Below are 16737 nucleotides of genomic sequence, written 5' to 3'. Positions count from 1 at the left end.
TCTGCCTGCATTGCACACTCAAACTCATTGTTACTAAGCCATTATACTAGCAAACACTGAGTGAACTTTGTGGCATCCTAAACGTGGCTGTTGGACTTCTGTATTGTCCCACTAGTTCAAAGATATTTGCAGCAAGTCTACCTGCATTGCACACTCAAACTCATTGTTACTAAGCCATTATACTAGCAAACACTGAGTGAACTTAGTGGCATCCTAAACGTGGCTGTTGGACTTCTGTATTGTCCCACTAGTGCAAAGATATTTGCAGCACGTCTGCCTGCATTGCACACTCAAAGTCATTGTTACTAAGCCATTATACCAGCAAACACTGAGTGAACTTAGTGGCTTCCTAAACGTGGCTGTTGGACTTCTGTATTGTCCCACTAGTGCAAAGATATTTGCAGCACGTCTGCCTGCATTGCACACTCAAACTCATTGTTACTAAGCCATTATACTAGCAAACACTGAGTAAACTTAGTGGCATCCTAAAAGTGGCTGTTGGACTTCTGTATTGTCCCACTAGTGCAAAGATATTTGCAGCACGTCTGCCTGCATTGCACACTTTACTAAGCCATTATACTAGCAAACACTGAGTAAACTTAGTGGCATCCTAAAAGTGGCTGTTGGACTTCTGTATTGTCCCACTAGTGCAAAGATATTTGCAGCACGTCTGCCTGCATTGCACATTCAAACTCATTGTTACTAAGCCATTATACTAGCAAGCACTGAGTGAACTTAGTGGCATCCTAAAAGTGGCTGTTGGACTTCTGTATTGTCCCACTAGTGCAAAGATATTTGCAGCATGTCTGCCTGCATTGCACACTCAAACTGATTGTTACTAAGCCATTATACTAGCAAACACTGAGTAAACTTAATGGCATCCTAAATGTGGCTTTTGGACTTTTGTATTGTCTCACTAGTGCAAAGATATTTGCAGCACGTCTGCCAGCATTGCACACTCAAACTGATTGTTACTAAGCCATTATACTAGCAAACACTGAGTGAACATAGTGGCATCCTAAACGTGGCTGTTGGACTTCTGTATTGTCCCACTAGTGCAAAGAAATTTGCAGCACGTCTGCTTGCATTGCACACTCAAACTCATTGTTACTAAGCCATTATACTAGCAAACACTGAGTAAACTTAGTGGCATCCTAAAAGTGGCTGTTGGACTTCTGTATTGTCCCACTAGTGCAAAGATATTTGCAGCACGTCTGCCTGCATTGCACACTTTACTAAGCCAATTATACTAGCAAACACTGAGTAAACTTAGTGGCATCCTAAAAGTGGCTGTTGGACTTCTGTATTGTCCCACTAGTGCAAAGATATTTGCAGCACGTCTGCCTGCATTGCACACTTTACTAAGCCATTATACTAGCAAACACTGAGTAAACTTAGTGGCATCCTAAAAGTGGCTGTTGGACTTCTGTATTGTCCCACTAGTGCAAAGATATTTGCAGCACCTCTGCCTGCATTGCAGACTCAAACTGATTGTTACTAAGCCATTATACTAGCAAACACTGAGTAAACTTAGTGGCATCCTAAAAGTGGCTGTTGGACTTCTGTATTGTCCCACTAGTGCAAAGATATTTGCAGCATGTCTGCCTGCATTGCACACTCAAACTGATTGTTACTAAGCCATTATACTAGCAAACACTGAGTAAACTTAGTGGCATCCTAAATGTGGCTGTTGGACTTCTGTATTGTCCCACTAGTGCAAAGATATTTGCAGCAAGTCTGCCTGCATTGCACACTCAAACTCATTGGTACTAAACCATTATACTAGCAAACACTGAGTAAAGTTAGTGGCATCCTAAACGTGGCTTTTGGACTTTTGTATTGTCTCACTAGTGCAAAGATATTTGCAGCACGTCTGCCTGCATTGCACACTCAAACTCATTGTTACTAAGCCATTATACTAGCAAACACTGAGTGAACTTAGTGGCATCCTAAAAGTGGCTGTTGGACTTCTGTATTGTCCCACTAGTGCAAAGATATTTGCAGCACGTCTGCCTGCATTGCACACTTTACTAAGCCATTATACTAGCAAACACTGAGTAAACTTAGTGGCATCCTAAAATTGGCTGTTGGACTTCTGTATTGTCCCACTAGTGCAAAGATATTTGCAGCACCTCTGCCTGCATTGCACATTCAAACTCATTGTTACTAAGCCATTATACTAGCAAACACTGAGTAAACTTAGTGGCATCCTAAACGTGGCTGTTGGACTTCTGTATTGTCCCACTAGTGCAAAGATATTTGCAGCACGTCTGCCTGCATTGCACACTCAAACTCATTGTTACTAAGCCATTATACTAGCAAACACTGAGTGAACTTAGTGGCATCCTAAACGTGGCTGTTGGACTTCTGTATTGTCCCACTAGTGCAAAGATATGTGCAGGACGTCTGCCTGCATTGCACAATCAAACTCATTGTTACTAAGCCATTATATTAGCAAACACTGAGTAAACTTAGTGGCATCCTAAAAGTGGCTGTTGGACTTCTGTATTGTCCCACTAGTGCAAAGATATTTGCAGCACCTCTGCCTGCATTGCACATTCAAACTCATTGTTACTAAGCCATTATACTAGCAAACACTGAGTAAACTTAGTGGCATCCTAAAATTGGCTGTTGGACTTCTGTATTGTCCCACTAGTGCAAAGATATTTGCAGCACGTCTGCCTGCATTGCACACTCAAACTCATTGTTACTAACTCATTATACTAGCAAACACTGAGTAAACTTATAAAAGTGGCTGTTGGACTTCTGTATTGTCCCACTAGTGCAAAGATATTTGCAGCACCTCTGCCTGCATTGCACACTCAAACTCATTGTTACTAAGCCATTATACTAGCAAACACTGAGTGAACTTAGTGGCATCCTAAACGTGGCTGTTGGACTTCTGTATTGTCCCACTAGTGCAAAGATATTTGCAGCACGTCTGCCTGCATTGCACACTCAAACTCATTGTTACTAAGCCATTATACTAGCAAACACTGAGTGAACTTAGTGGCATCCTAAACGTGGCTGTTGGACTTCTGTATTGTCCCACTAGTGCAAAGATATTTGCAGCACGTCTGCCTGCATTGCACACTCAAACTCATTGTTACTAAGCCATTAAACTAGCAAACACTGAGCAAACTTAGTGGCATCCTAAAAGTGGCTGTTGGACTTCTGTATTGTCCCACTAGTGCAAAGATATTTGCAGCACGTCTGCCTGCATTGCACACTTTACTAAGCCATTATACTAGCAAACACTGAGTAAACTTAGTGGCATCCTAAAAGTGGCTGTTGGACTTCTGTATTGTCCCACTAGTGCAAAGATATTTGCAGCATGTCTGCCTGCATTGCACACTCAAACTGATTGTTACTAAGCCATTATACTAGCAAACACTGAGTAAACTTAGTGGCATCCTAAATGTGGCTTTTGGACTTTTGTATTGTCTCACTAGTGCAAAGATATTTGCAGCACGTCTGCCTGCATTGCACACTCAAACTCATTGTTACTAAGCCATTATACTAGCAAACACTGAGTGAACTTTGTGGCATCCTAAACGTGGCTGTTGGACTTCTGTATTGTCCCACTAGTTCAAAGATATTTGCAGCAAGTCTACCTGCATTGCACACTCAAACTCATTGTTACTAAGCCATTATACTAGCAAACACTGAGTGAACATAGTGGCATCCTAAACGTGGCTGTTGGACTTCTGTATTGTCCCACTAGTGCAAAGATATTTGCAGCACGTCTGCTTGCATTGCACACTCAAACTCATTGTTACTAAGCCATTATACTAGCAAACACTGAGTAAACTTAGTGGCATCCTAAAAGTGGCTGTTGGACTTCTGTATTGTCCCACTAGTGCAAAGATATTTGCAGCACGTCTGCCAGCATTGCACACTCAAACTGATTGTTACTAAGCCATTATGCTAGCAAACACTGAGTGAACATAGTGGCATCCTAAACGTGGCTGTTGGACTTCTGTATTGTCCCACTAGTGCAAAGATATTTGCAGCACGTCTGCTTGCATTGCACACTCAAACTCATTGTTACTAAGCCATTATACTAGCAAACACTGAGTAAACTTAGTGGCATCCTAAACGTGGCTGTTGGACTTCTGTATTGTCCCACTAGTGCAAAGAAATTTGCAGCACGTCTGCTTGCATTGCACACTCAAACTCATTGTTACTAAGCCATTATACTAGCAAACACTGAGTAAACTTAGTGGCATCCTAAAAGTGGCTGTTGGACTTCTGTATTGTCCCACTAGTGCAAAGATATTTGCAGCACGTCTGCCTGCATTGCACACTTTACTAAGCCATTATACTAGCAAACACTGAGTAAACTTAGTGGCATCCTAAAAGTGGCTGTTGGACTTCTGTATTGTCCCACTAGTGCAAAGATATTTGCAGCACCTCTGCCTGCATTGCACACTCAAACTGATTGTTACTAAGCCATTATACTAGCAAACACTGAGTAAACTTAGTGGCATCCTAAATGTGGCTGTTGGACTTCTGTATTGTCCCACTAGTGCAAAGATATTTGCAGCAAGTCTGCCTGCATTGCACACTCAAACTCATTGTTACTAAGCCATTATACTAGCAAACACTGAGTAAAGTTAGTGGCATCCTAAACGTGGCTTTTGGACTTTTGTATTGTCTCACTAGTGCAAAGATATTTGCAGCACGTCTGCCTGCATTGCACATTCAAACTCATTGTTACTAAGCCATTATACTAGCAAACACTGAGTGAACTTTGTGGCATCCTAAACGTGGCTGTTGGACTTCTGTATTGTCCCACTAGTTCAAAGATATTTGCAGCAAGTCTGCCTGCATTGCACACTCAAACTCATTGTTACTAAGCCATTATACTAGCAAACACTGAGTGAACTTAGTGGCATCCTAAAAGTGGCTGTTGGACTTCTGTATTGTCCCACTAGTGCAAAGATATTTGCAGCACGTCTGCCAGCATTGCACACTCAAACTGATTGTTACTAAGCCATTATACTAGCAAACACTGAGTGAACATAGTGGCATCCTAAACGTGGCTGTTGGACTTCTGTATTGTCCCACTAGTGCAAAGAAATTTGCAGCACGTCTGCTTGCATTGCACACTCAAACTCATTGTTACTAAGCCATTATACTAGCAAACACTGAGTGAACTTAGTGGCATCCTAAACGTGGCTGTTGGACTCCATTATTGTCCCACTGGTGCCAAGCTATTTCTAGCAGCTGTGCAGGACACCCTCCTGCTCTGTTTTTAATAAGCTATAATGATAGCAAAAAATACTGCCATTTAGTGGCATCATAGAACTGGATGTTGTATTTCATTAGTGCCCCACTGGTGCCAAGCATTTCTAGCACCTGTGCAGGACACCCTCCTGCTCTGTTTTTAATAAGCTATAATGATAGCAAAAAATACTGCCATTTAGTGGCATCATAGAACTGGATGTTGTATTGCATTATTGTCCCACTGGTGCCAAGCTTTTTCTAGCACCTCTGCATGACACACTCCTGCTCTGCTTTTAATAAGCTATAATGATAGCAAAAAATACTGCCATTTAGTGGCATCATAGAACTGGCTGTTGTATTCCATTAGTGCCCCACTGGTGCCAAGCTATTTCTAGCACCTGTGCAGGACACCCTCCTGCTCTGTTTTTAATAAGCTATAATGATAGCAAAAAATACTGCCATTTAGTGGCATCATAGAACTGGATGTTGTATTTCATTAGTGCCCCACTGGTGCCAAGCATTTCTAGCACCTGTGCAGGACACCCTCCTGCTCTGTTTTTAATAAGCTATAATGATAGCAAAAAATACTGCCATTTAGTGGCATCATAGAACTGGATGTTGTATTGCATTATTGTCCCACTGGTGCCAAGCTTTTTATAGCACCTCTGCATGACACACTCCTGCTCTGCTTTTAATAAGCTATAATGATAGCAAAAAATACTGCCATTTAGTGGCATCATAGAACTGGCTGTTGTATTCCATTAGTGCCCCACTGGTGCCAAGATATTTCTAGCACCTGTGCAGGACACCCTCCTGCTCTGTTTTTATTAAGCTATAGTGATAGCAAAAAATACTGCCATTTAGTGGCATCATAGAACTGCCTGTTGTATTTCATTATTGTCCCACTGGTGCCAAGCTATATCTAGCACCTGTGTAGGACACCCTCCTGCTCTGCTTTTAATAAGCTATAATGATAGCAAAAAATACTGCCATTTAGTGGCATCATAGAACTGGATGTTGTATTTCATTAGTGCCCCACTGGTGCCAAGCTATTTCTAACACCTGTGCAGGACACCCTCCTGCTCTGTTTTTAATAAGCTATAATGATTGCAAAAAATACTGCCATTTAGTGGCATCATAGAACTGGCTGTTGTATTTCATTAGTGCCCCACTGGTGCCAAGCTATTTCTAGCACCTCTACATGACACCCTCATGCACATTTTGCTACGCTAATGTTATAGCAAACTCAGGGAATTCATTGCTGCATTTGATAATTCGGAGGGATAGAAACTGAGGCTTTCTTTAGCTTTTCCTTCTGTTCATAGACAGCATCTCCAAGTCCACACCCGAAGAGCAATTTCTCCTCCACGGGTAAGTGTGGAGAGGCAGCTAGTGCGCATGCGTGTGCCGATTTACCCCAGCTGCAGCCTAACTACAGTGTTTCGCCTAGTGAGTATGCTCAGCTTGACTGTGCTATTCCTGAGGCTAAGTCTTCATTTCGGGATACAGCGCATGCTCCCACACTTAGTGCGAAAAGCCTCTTTGCACAGATACTTGCATTCCGTGCCGGGTCTAAGTCCTGTTTTGTGCCTAGACACCATGCTAAAGCTGATAGTCTTTTTTCAGAGACTCTATTTCATGCAACTGACCATGCTCAGGCACTTACTGCATCAGAGACTAGGTCCGGTAATGAACTCTTTGGCCCTGCCCCTGATGTGGGGGGGCCCATATAGACCACAGGGCATCAGGTGTCCTGACGATGTGGCCAGGCCACTCCTAAATGGCTTGCAGAGGCCCGCCCCTATGACTTGTCACCTCATTATTGATGGTCAGAAGATGACTGGTGAGGTGTTTGTGTCGTGGCAGCCATGAGGTCATTATTGAAGTTGTGGTTCCAAATAGGACGCTAGTTATGCCACTCATGACGTGTCTGCTTTTGTCTCCAGGAGGTGCATTGTGGTCCACCCTGGTTTGGGGCGGACCCAGGTTATAAAACAGGCTGGAGCCAACAAGGAGGTGCGCAGTCTTCTATTATGCTCCGAAAGAGCACACATCCATGTGTTGAACCCATTGCGGCTTTAGGCCAGAGGTAGGCAGGGATAGGGCGTCGATGCAGGCCGCCACCACAGTTGGTAACGCAGAACGGTTAAGACCAACTCCTGTCCTACAAGTCCTGCTTGTGCAGCCCAGTGGCATTAACAGGCCTGCTGCTGCTGATGCGCCTGCTGTCCACAGGTGTGGCCCCAATGCACACGGTCAGCGTACTGAATGGCCCCTGTGATGTTAACAGGGAGTTCCTGGGCTGGGTGGGCGTGTGGACCCTGTGACGCTAACAGGGCTCCCAGTCTCAAGATCCGAGTGGCGTCTAACTCGGTTCAGGCAACTATTAGTTTCATAGCCACACAGATCTGTATCCTCCACCTAACCTTCCAGTTGCCAACCTCTCCTTTTCCATCTGGGAGCACAGTGGACATTGACTGCTGATTGGGATATATACCTTTCTCTTTCTTTTCTTATTAATTTTCGTTATATAGCGGTAACATAGTATATACCACCTTATCCAAATCTGCCAGTCCCACCGTAACAGATGGTGTTTCTTCATCAAATGTTACTTTTGCTGAACCAACAAACCCACGGACAAAAACTTTTTTCCCCTTTCCAACACACCTTTTCCTCTTTCCACCAGCATCTGTCCTTTTTCAACTTATTTGGTATATGACCAAAAGTGCAACTCTGCAGGGACACCGTACTCAATGCCATCTCAGCACAGCAGCCAGCCCTCGGTCCCTCAGATGTGGACAAGTAAAAGACCATTTCCTCCTATCCATGAGAAAGCGTTGAGATTCACTCTGTGCAGCACTGGTGTTTACTGGAAAAGCAGATCTAAGAATCCGTACCACCTTCTGCAGATACTCCTGTATACATGCGTCCCATTCTATGGCAGGAATTATTTCGCCAAATTTTGTCTTGTACCGGGGATCTAACAGTGTGGCAACCCAGTAGTTAGCATTACTTCGAATTCGTACAATCCGAGGGTCATGTTGTAGGTAGTGCAGCAAGAAGGCGCTCATGTGTCTTGTGCATCCAGGAGGACCAAGTCCTTGGTGTGTTGGTGGCAGAGAGGTGAGAATCGTGCCTCCTTCCTCTGCCCTCTCCCCCCAACCTCGCACAACCGAAATGTGAGAAAGCTCTCACTCATCTGCTGAGTCTTCCATGCCCATCGCAAGTTCGTCCTCCATTTCTTCATGGGCTCCTGCACCTTCCTCAACAATTTTTGCTGATACTATGCGCCCTTGTTAATCCCTATCCCCCACCATAACTGCCGCCTAGGTGCCGCTCACCGTATGGACCTTGTAGATCTTATTATCCCTTCTGCATATGATTCCTCCTGTACTTCCTCACCTTCCTCTTGGACCAACACCTAACTCCGAATAATGCTTACAGTGTGCTCCATCTTGTAGATGACCAGAATTGTCACGCTGAGAAATGCATCGCCAGTGCTAAACATCTTCGTCGACATTTGTAAACTGTGTAGAAGGGTGTATAGGTCCTTGATCTGACACCACTCCAGCAGCGTGATTTGCACCCCCTCTGGATCAAGTTAGCCCAGGGTATATGTCATACCGTATTTCAGCAGGGCTCTGCGGTGCTGCCACATACGCTGCAACATGTGCAGATTCCAATTCCTGCGTGTCGGAACATCGCATTTCCGGCGTTTAACTGCCAGACCCTAAGGCTTCCGGAGCGATGAAAGTTGTTGAGCTGCTGGGTGCGAAGGATGAAAGTGAGCACATAGCAGCGTGCCCGCTGCACAAGGCCATGTAGGCCGGGATGGTATTTTAAAAATTGCTGGAGAATCAGATTCAACACGTGAGCCATACAAGGCCCGTGTGTCACATTGCCCTGACGAAGGGCCGCAGACAGGTTTGCATCATTGCCGCACACGGCTGTTAAGTCACCAACGTAGTCCACTCAATCAATTTGTACTCCGGTCGCCAGGTGAGAACGTGTTCCTTTCGTGCATAGTGCTGATGATGGGAAAGGAGTCGATGCCTGTGGCGCAGGTGGCCGCAGGTTATGGTCACCCACTGGGTTGCGTTACCTTGACAGATACAGAACCACAGGCTGAATGTAGGTGGTGGGTATCTCACAGATGAAGTACCATCATTCAGCTACAACCAATGCGAAGACACCACACCCTTTTTTATGCCCCTCCTGTCTGCAGACCACTGCCAGACAAAGCTATGAACCTCTTGTTACTGTTACCCCCAGTTCAGTTTTATGAGTTTGTGTGCTTGTTACCTGACTACGTTTCCTGCTTGCTGTTTATGTACCTCGTTGGCCGATCCGCATTTCACCTCTGCTTGTTTTCTGATTAAGTCCTGGCCATCCCATTCTGTTCCTCTTCCTCAATTAATGTTTTTGACCCTGCATGACTACTATTCTCTGGAACTGCAGCCTTCCACAGGTATTGATCAACTTGGGCCCTGTGTAATTCCAAATCACTGTATAGGGGTTAAAGGGTTTCATGGTTCTGGGTGTCCAGCTTGGTGAGTGGCTTGCCTCAAGCCTATCCTTTACAGCCCATCTGAGTGTGTCGATCCAGGCAGGCGTTACACCGTGCCCTCTGCAAAAGGCCATGTAGGCCGGGATAGTGTTTTAAAAATTGCTGGACAACCAGGTTCAACACGTGAGCCATACAAGGCACGTGTGTCACATTACCCTGAAGAAGGGTCGCAGACTGGTTTTCATCATTGTCGCACCCGACCTTCCCTGACTGCTGGTTGAGTGGAGACAACCATGGATGAAACTCGGTCTCACTCTCCAGAGCTAACCGTCCACAATTCCTCAGCAGTGTCTCACATTTCCCCTACATTTCAAAGTAAACATTTGACCGCCTGATGGCCTTGAGCTCTGCTGCCAGCATAGTAAGGAGGTGTGTGGGATTTCTTGGGCGCAGTTACAAGGAAGGGTGGCCTGACCACACAGGGTTTGGGCCGAGGTGGAGGACCCACACTAGGTTGAGGAGGCAGAAGCAGTGGAGGAACTTGTACATACAGAGGAAGGATTGACACACAAGTCGTGGGGACAGCAAGACTTGTACAGCAAACCCTTCTCCATCTCTCACCATAGTTACCCAGTGCCCAGTCAGCAACATGTAACTCCCCTGTCCATGCTTACTGGTCCAAGTATCTGTGGTGAAATGCACCCTGTCACACACAGAGTTTCTCAAGGAATCGGTGAGGTTGTGTGCGACCTGCTGTGGTAGCGCGGGCACGCCTTTCTTGGAGAAGGAGTGACGACTGGCAATCGGCTCTTGGGGCACTGCAATGGGCATAAGGTCTCGAAAATCCTCGGTCTCAAAAGGGTGTAAAGGCAGCCTTTCTGTTGTCAACAAGTTGCAGATGATGAAACTCAACCTCTTAGGCATGTCATGCCCTTCGAAAATCATGTAAAACACAGCGAGGGGACTCCAACTACAGTCTCCCTCGTTTCCACTAATTGGGCCACACACACCCCACTTGACTGGCATCACTTGATCCCCCTTTTCAAAATGAAACAGATGCTTTGCATGAAGCACTCTCAAAAATACGCGTGCCTTTCGCCTCCCCTGGATGACCCAGGGGAAGAAAAGTCCTCTGAGAGCCATGACTTGTTCATCTTGGTTCTTTTTTCAAAATCGAGGGGACTCCAACCACAGTCTCCCTCGTTTCCACTAATTGGGCCACACACACCCCACTTGACTGGCATCACTTGATCCCCCTTTTCAAAATGAAACAGATGCTTTGCATGAAGCACTCTCAAAAATACGCGTGCCTTTCGCCTCCCCTGGATGACCCAGGGGAAGAAAAGTCCTCTGAGAGCCATGACTTGTTCATCTTGGTTCTTTTTTCAAAAGCGAGGGGACTCCAACCACAGTCTCCCTCGTTTCCACTAATTGGGCCACACACACCCGACTTGACTGGCATCACTTGATCCCCCTTTTCAAAATGAAACAGATGCTTTGCATGAAGCACTCTCAAAAATACGCGTGCCTTTCGCCTCCCCTGGATGACCCAGGGGAAGAAAAGTCCTCTGAGAGCCATGACTTGTTCATCTTGGTTCTTTTTTCAAATGCGAGGGGACTCCAACCACAGTCTCCCTCGTTTCCACTAATTGGGCCACACACACCCGACTTGACTGGCATCACTTGATCCCCCTTTTCAAAATGAAACAGATGCTTTGCATGAAGCACTCTCAAAAATACGTGTGCCTTTCGCCTCCCCTGGATGACCCAGGGGAAGAAAAGTCCTCTGAGAGCCATGACTTGTTCATCTTGGTTCTTTTTTCAAAAGCGAGGGGACTCCAACCACAGTCTCCCTCGTTTCCACTAATTGGGCCACACACACCCCACTTGACTGGCATCACTTGATCCCCCTTTTCAAAATGAAACAGATGCTTTGCATGAAGCACTCTCAAAAATACGCGTGCCTTTCGCCTCCCCTGGATGACCCAGGGGATGAAAAGTCCTCTGAGAGCCATGTCCACATTGTCAGTGGACAGACACGTGTGCTTATCTGCCAGCAGACCCCCAGCAGCACTGAAGACAGGTTCCGAGAGAACGCTGGCTGCAGAACACGACAAGATCCCCAAGGCGTACGTGGCAAGCTCAGGCAATTTATCCAGATTGGAAGCCTAAAATGAGCAGGGCTCAAGTTGCACAATAATGGCATCGACGTTTCCTTGCATATACTCATATATCTGTGTGTCCTCCTCTTTTTCCTTGTCCAGCTCTTTTGTTTTCGCATGAGTATATGTCCTTGTCACCCATGTGTTTGTGTTGTGTTGTGAGTTGTTTGTCACCTTTTGGACACCTTTGAGGGTGTTTTCTAGGTGTTTTTATGTGTTTGTGAATGCCTGCCATTGTTTCCTATGCAGTTCGAGTTCGGTTCGTCGAACGTTCGACGAACCGAACTCGAACGGGATCTCCGTTCGGGGAACCGAACTCGAGCCGAACCACGACCGGTTCGCTCATCTCTACTGTTCAGTCACACAATAGCCTGGAAATCAGAGGTCTGCTCCAAAGCTGCAGTGAATACAGACAACGAAATGATCTGCACTGATGCCCAGAAGCTTTGTACGTCGGATCCAAGCCCCAATAAATAAGGTGCTGATCATAATGTACACCCTCATTCTCAAACTGTAAATCATCCTGGTGGAGACAATGGGGAACATGCTGAGGAGACTCAGATACCTGATTGGAACGACAACTTTACTATTCGGTCAGGGCAGGAAGAGGTTGGCTCTGAGGAGTCAGGACAAGGGGAGTGAAAACACACCGGGTGATGATGAGGTTGGAGACCCCACTTACTGTCATACCAAAGTCATCCAGTCAATGAGGTCAGCAGAGGAGGTGGAGGAGGATGCTACTGATGACGAGGTTACGTTGCATCTTCCTGGACAGAGACAAAGTACTGGAAGCTCGTCAACAACTGAATCCTCAGCCACAACTCTGCCTCTGAGCAAACGTCGTGGTGGCTCTGCAAGTCGCATGGGCTCTAAGCCTTGCCTACCCTGCGGCTTTTTTTATGTTGCAAAAGATCACTCAAGTCATGTCATCTGTAAGATTTGTCACCAATCTCTAAGTAGAAGCAAAAAAACTCAGTACTTTGAGTACTTCGTCCATGAACTGTCACATGGAAATGAAGTGATAGCGTGAGGGTCTATTGATGAGCTTTATCCACTGTGAATGCAACATGCTTATTTGCCATTCATTGCATGCATTGTTGCATACTACCCACAAGGTGCTGCTGTTTTTTTGCATCTGCCTTTCACTGTTTGGTCACTATAGCAATAGCAAAACAGTCTTCGGCTGTGGACTTGGAGAGCGGAGGAGGGGCTGTCTGTGAAGTGAAGGAAAAGCTAAAGGTGTGCGTTACAGCAAGGAGCCACCGCGGAAACACTTTGGTGAATTGTGAGGGGACTCATGTTGGAGTTTGGTGAGGAGGACCGTAACGCCTGTGAGCAGCATCCTGTGCCGGAGACCAACATTCTTCCGTTGATGTCTATACTGTTTACCGGGAGAGGATCATAAACTCTGTATTGATGGCAACTGGACACCACAGTACCCGGGTACGGTAGGCTGGGACCAGACAGTAATGCGTGCACGCAACACTTTGTTTTCTTAGCAAAACACATATCTGTTCTGCTTAGGCCGACTATATAGATAATAAGACTTGATGCCTCTGCTCTGTCAATTTGTCAGTTACAGTTAAAGTCATAGAGGGACAGCGACACATGTTTGCAGTGACTGTTGCTTTACAAGATTTCCAGGACTGTGTTGCTGAGCTGTGTGGTTTGCCTTCATACTGTTATCATCTGCCTTATCTGTGAGGCTTCAGCTAACAAGGGTATTCAGGGGGGGGTAATGGGTTTTGTCTATGTTTAGGTAGATAAGTTGTAAGCTCTTGTGATGCGACACTGGTAAGTCGTGTTCGCACACACACACACACACACACACAATTACTCCTGCTACACAGAGGGATTACCAGGTAGTAGGCAACTGTTTAGACAGTCTCTTGGTTAGGCAAAAGTTGGTGAGCAGGGGGTATAAATCACCATTACGAGTGTCGCAGCATAGGGGTGCAGGCTTTTGGAATTGTTAATAGATTCTTCTATTCTTTCAGTTTTATGCATGGTTCTTATTGTTTGTTTTTGTAAAAATAAACAATCATTTATCAACCCAACTGCCTAGAGTCCTTTTTTTAGTGTGTAGTTTTGCTGTATACTGGAGAGCCCACCGTGTACACTACTTTAAATTAATCATAAGTTGCAATAGGATGTTGTTCACTGTGCTACAATGCAGCCTAGCGGGGCTGTGCAAGCACCGTCTTCCCCATCAAGTGCATCTGCGTGCTCTTCATCCTCTGTGACTGTGGGGACAGAAGCACACATGTTTTTTGACGCTGACCTTCCACCCCTTTACCCGCTACAGGCAGTGTGATTGGCAGGTCGTCAGTTGTTTTTGAAGTGGAAACAGCTGCTGGTGTTGAGATCTCTCAGACATCAAGAGAACCACCTTTGGATGAAAGCAACATTATATCCACGCCTGCACCATCGTCACAGATTGCCTGGAGCACCTGTAGTTGAAAATTGCGTTGCATAAATGGAGAGGAGTGTAGAATGCACATGTGGTGTTCCTTGCTTGACGGGACAGGAACCCTAAAGTAGTATCCCTGACAATTTTACTATGCCTCTAAGAGTGTCAGCACTTTTTGAAAATACAATTGCGTAGCAAAAATGGGCAGGTGTGTAGAATGCAGAGGTGGTGTACCTTGCATGGCACCAGAAGAACACTAAGTTAGTATCCCAGACACTTTTAGTATGCAACTAAGTGTTAGCACTATTTGCTATAAAAAATGCGTATCAAAAATGGGCAGGTGTGTAGAATGCAGAGGTAGTATACCTTGCGTGGCACCAGAGGAACACTAAGTTAGTATCCCAAACACTTTTAGTATGCCACTAAGTGTCAGCACTGCTTGCTATAAAAATTGCATAGCAAAAATGGACAGGTGTGTAGAATGCAGAGGTGGTGTACCTTGCTTGGCACCAGAGGAACATTAAGTTAGTATCCCAGACACTTTTAGTATGCCACTGTCAGCACTGTTTGCTATAAAAATTCCGTAGCAAAAATGGGCAGGTGTGTAGAATGCACAGGTGCTGTAGGTGGCAGGACAGCAAAGGAAGCCTCAGTTTCTATCCCTGCCAATGAAAAAATGCAGCAAGGCATTGCCTGAGCTGATGTAGCCAGACGCTGTTATCTAAAGCCCTGCACAGCGTTGGCACGGACCTGCCTAGCAACAATGCCTATAAACGGCTGTAATGCAGCCCTGAAAAGGGCTGAAATTACAAGTAGTCCCTAATCCCTAAAGCGCTGTGTAGATTGCACTGTATGTCTATAGCGCACACAGCAGCAGTAGCAGCGGGAGCGGCACCGGGACTGTCACCCACCCATAGCAGAGAGATAATGGCGGCAACGGGAAAAATGGCCGAATCTTAAAGGACATGGACATGTGACATGCACAGCCTATGACATATGCCCTTGCTTGTCTTGCAAAAATCCCGTTTGCTGTGTGTGTGTCTGTGATTTGCTGACAGCGTGGCCCGCCCCACTGTACGCACGGTTAGAAAAAAAAAAAACATGGCGACCGGCATTCTTTCAGCACTCAGCAGCAGCACTGATCTAAACGCCGTCCCCCCCGCACACTATACGCTGTGTTTTGATAATATTATGATTCACAGTAACTAACACTATTACAGTGAGAAGCCAGCTAGTAACTAGCTACGCTTTTTGTTGATCAAACCGTTCTTAAATGTAACTTGAACTACCGAACTTTTACCAAATTGTTTGAGTTCGTCGAACAACTCGAACACCCCCCAAAACCACTCGAACATGAAATTTGAGAACCTCGAACATCGCTCATCTCTGCACATAAGCCAGTTGCCCACCCACTGAGACGGGGTTAGGGTAAGGTCATTTAGGATGGTCACCATATCGTCTGGGGCCTCCTACCCACTAGGTCAGGTACTTGAGTGTGCGGGGCGACTGATCTTGGGAGCAGGAGCCACACACACACTTATTGAGTTGAGTCACCACCGTGAACCAAGCGAGATGCAGGAGAATACGGTCACTGAGGGGAGAGCTAATAGCTCCCTCAGGACCGGCGCACATCTCAGGGAGCGGAGCCCTAGGCTGGTGGGCACTTTAATGCCTGCCAGCAGAATCCACCGGGCAGAGGATTTCAAGTATTTTGGCCCACAACAGCTCCAAGGGCAAAGCAGCATATAGAGCCAGGAGCCGTGACCATAGGGAGGCCCATCAACGGACTCGCGCTGCCTGTTAGATGGGACGAGGAACATTACCACCCCAAGGACAGAGGTCCCTCTGTAGCTTCAAGTTGCAGGGACGTACGCAACAGAGTGCAGGGAGGAAGGACTCACAGAGTATTCCTCCGGTGCCAGCCCCCGAACTATCCGGGATCGTCTGGAACCCATCACAGCGGAGCCTGGCAGGCCAACGGCAGGAGCAGCTCAGTGAGTAAACACCTTAAACTGCAGCCACTATGTCGTCTGATTCTTCCCGCACCCCACGCTTCCCATACTGGGGTGGACAACTACTCTCAACATCCTCCCTGGGGCCTAGGTCTTCCTGTGAAGAGCTGCAACATCCGAGCTGCATTACCATCCACCCCAGCAGAGAGAAACCTTGCGCAGCAGCGGCTCCCATTATAGCCGTATACCACAGGTGGCATCACGAAAGACAACTACACCATCCATATACACCATCCCCATCATTTTTAGTTGACACTGCGGGATCACGGAGCCGGGCCAGGCCACTGTAACAACCCAAACTCCCCCAAAACACTGGCCCGGTGACAAGTAATTCCCCAAGACCCCGCGGTCGCATCATCAGTAACCTTACATGACATCACCACTCATGAGACACTGCGGGTCTTCGCTTCCTGAGAC

Source organism: Anomaloglossus baeobatrachus, chromosome 6 (assembly GCF_048569485.1).
Source record: "Anomaloglossus baeobatrachus isolate aAnoBae1 chromosome 6, aAnoBae1.hap1, whole genome shotgun sequence".
NCBI classification, from domain to species: Eukaryota; Metazoa; Chordata; class Amphibia; order Anura; family Aromobatidae; genus Anomaloglossus; species Anomaloglossus baeobatrachus.
The sequence above is the reverse complement of the archived record's forward strand: the minus strand, read 5'-3'. Positions refer to the sequence as shown.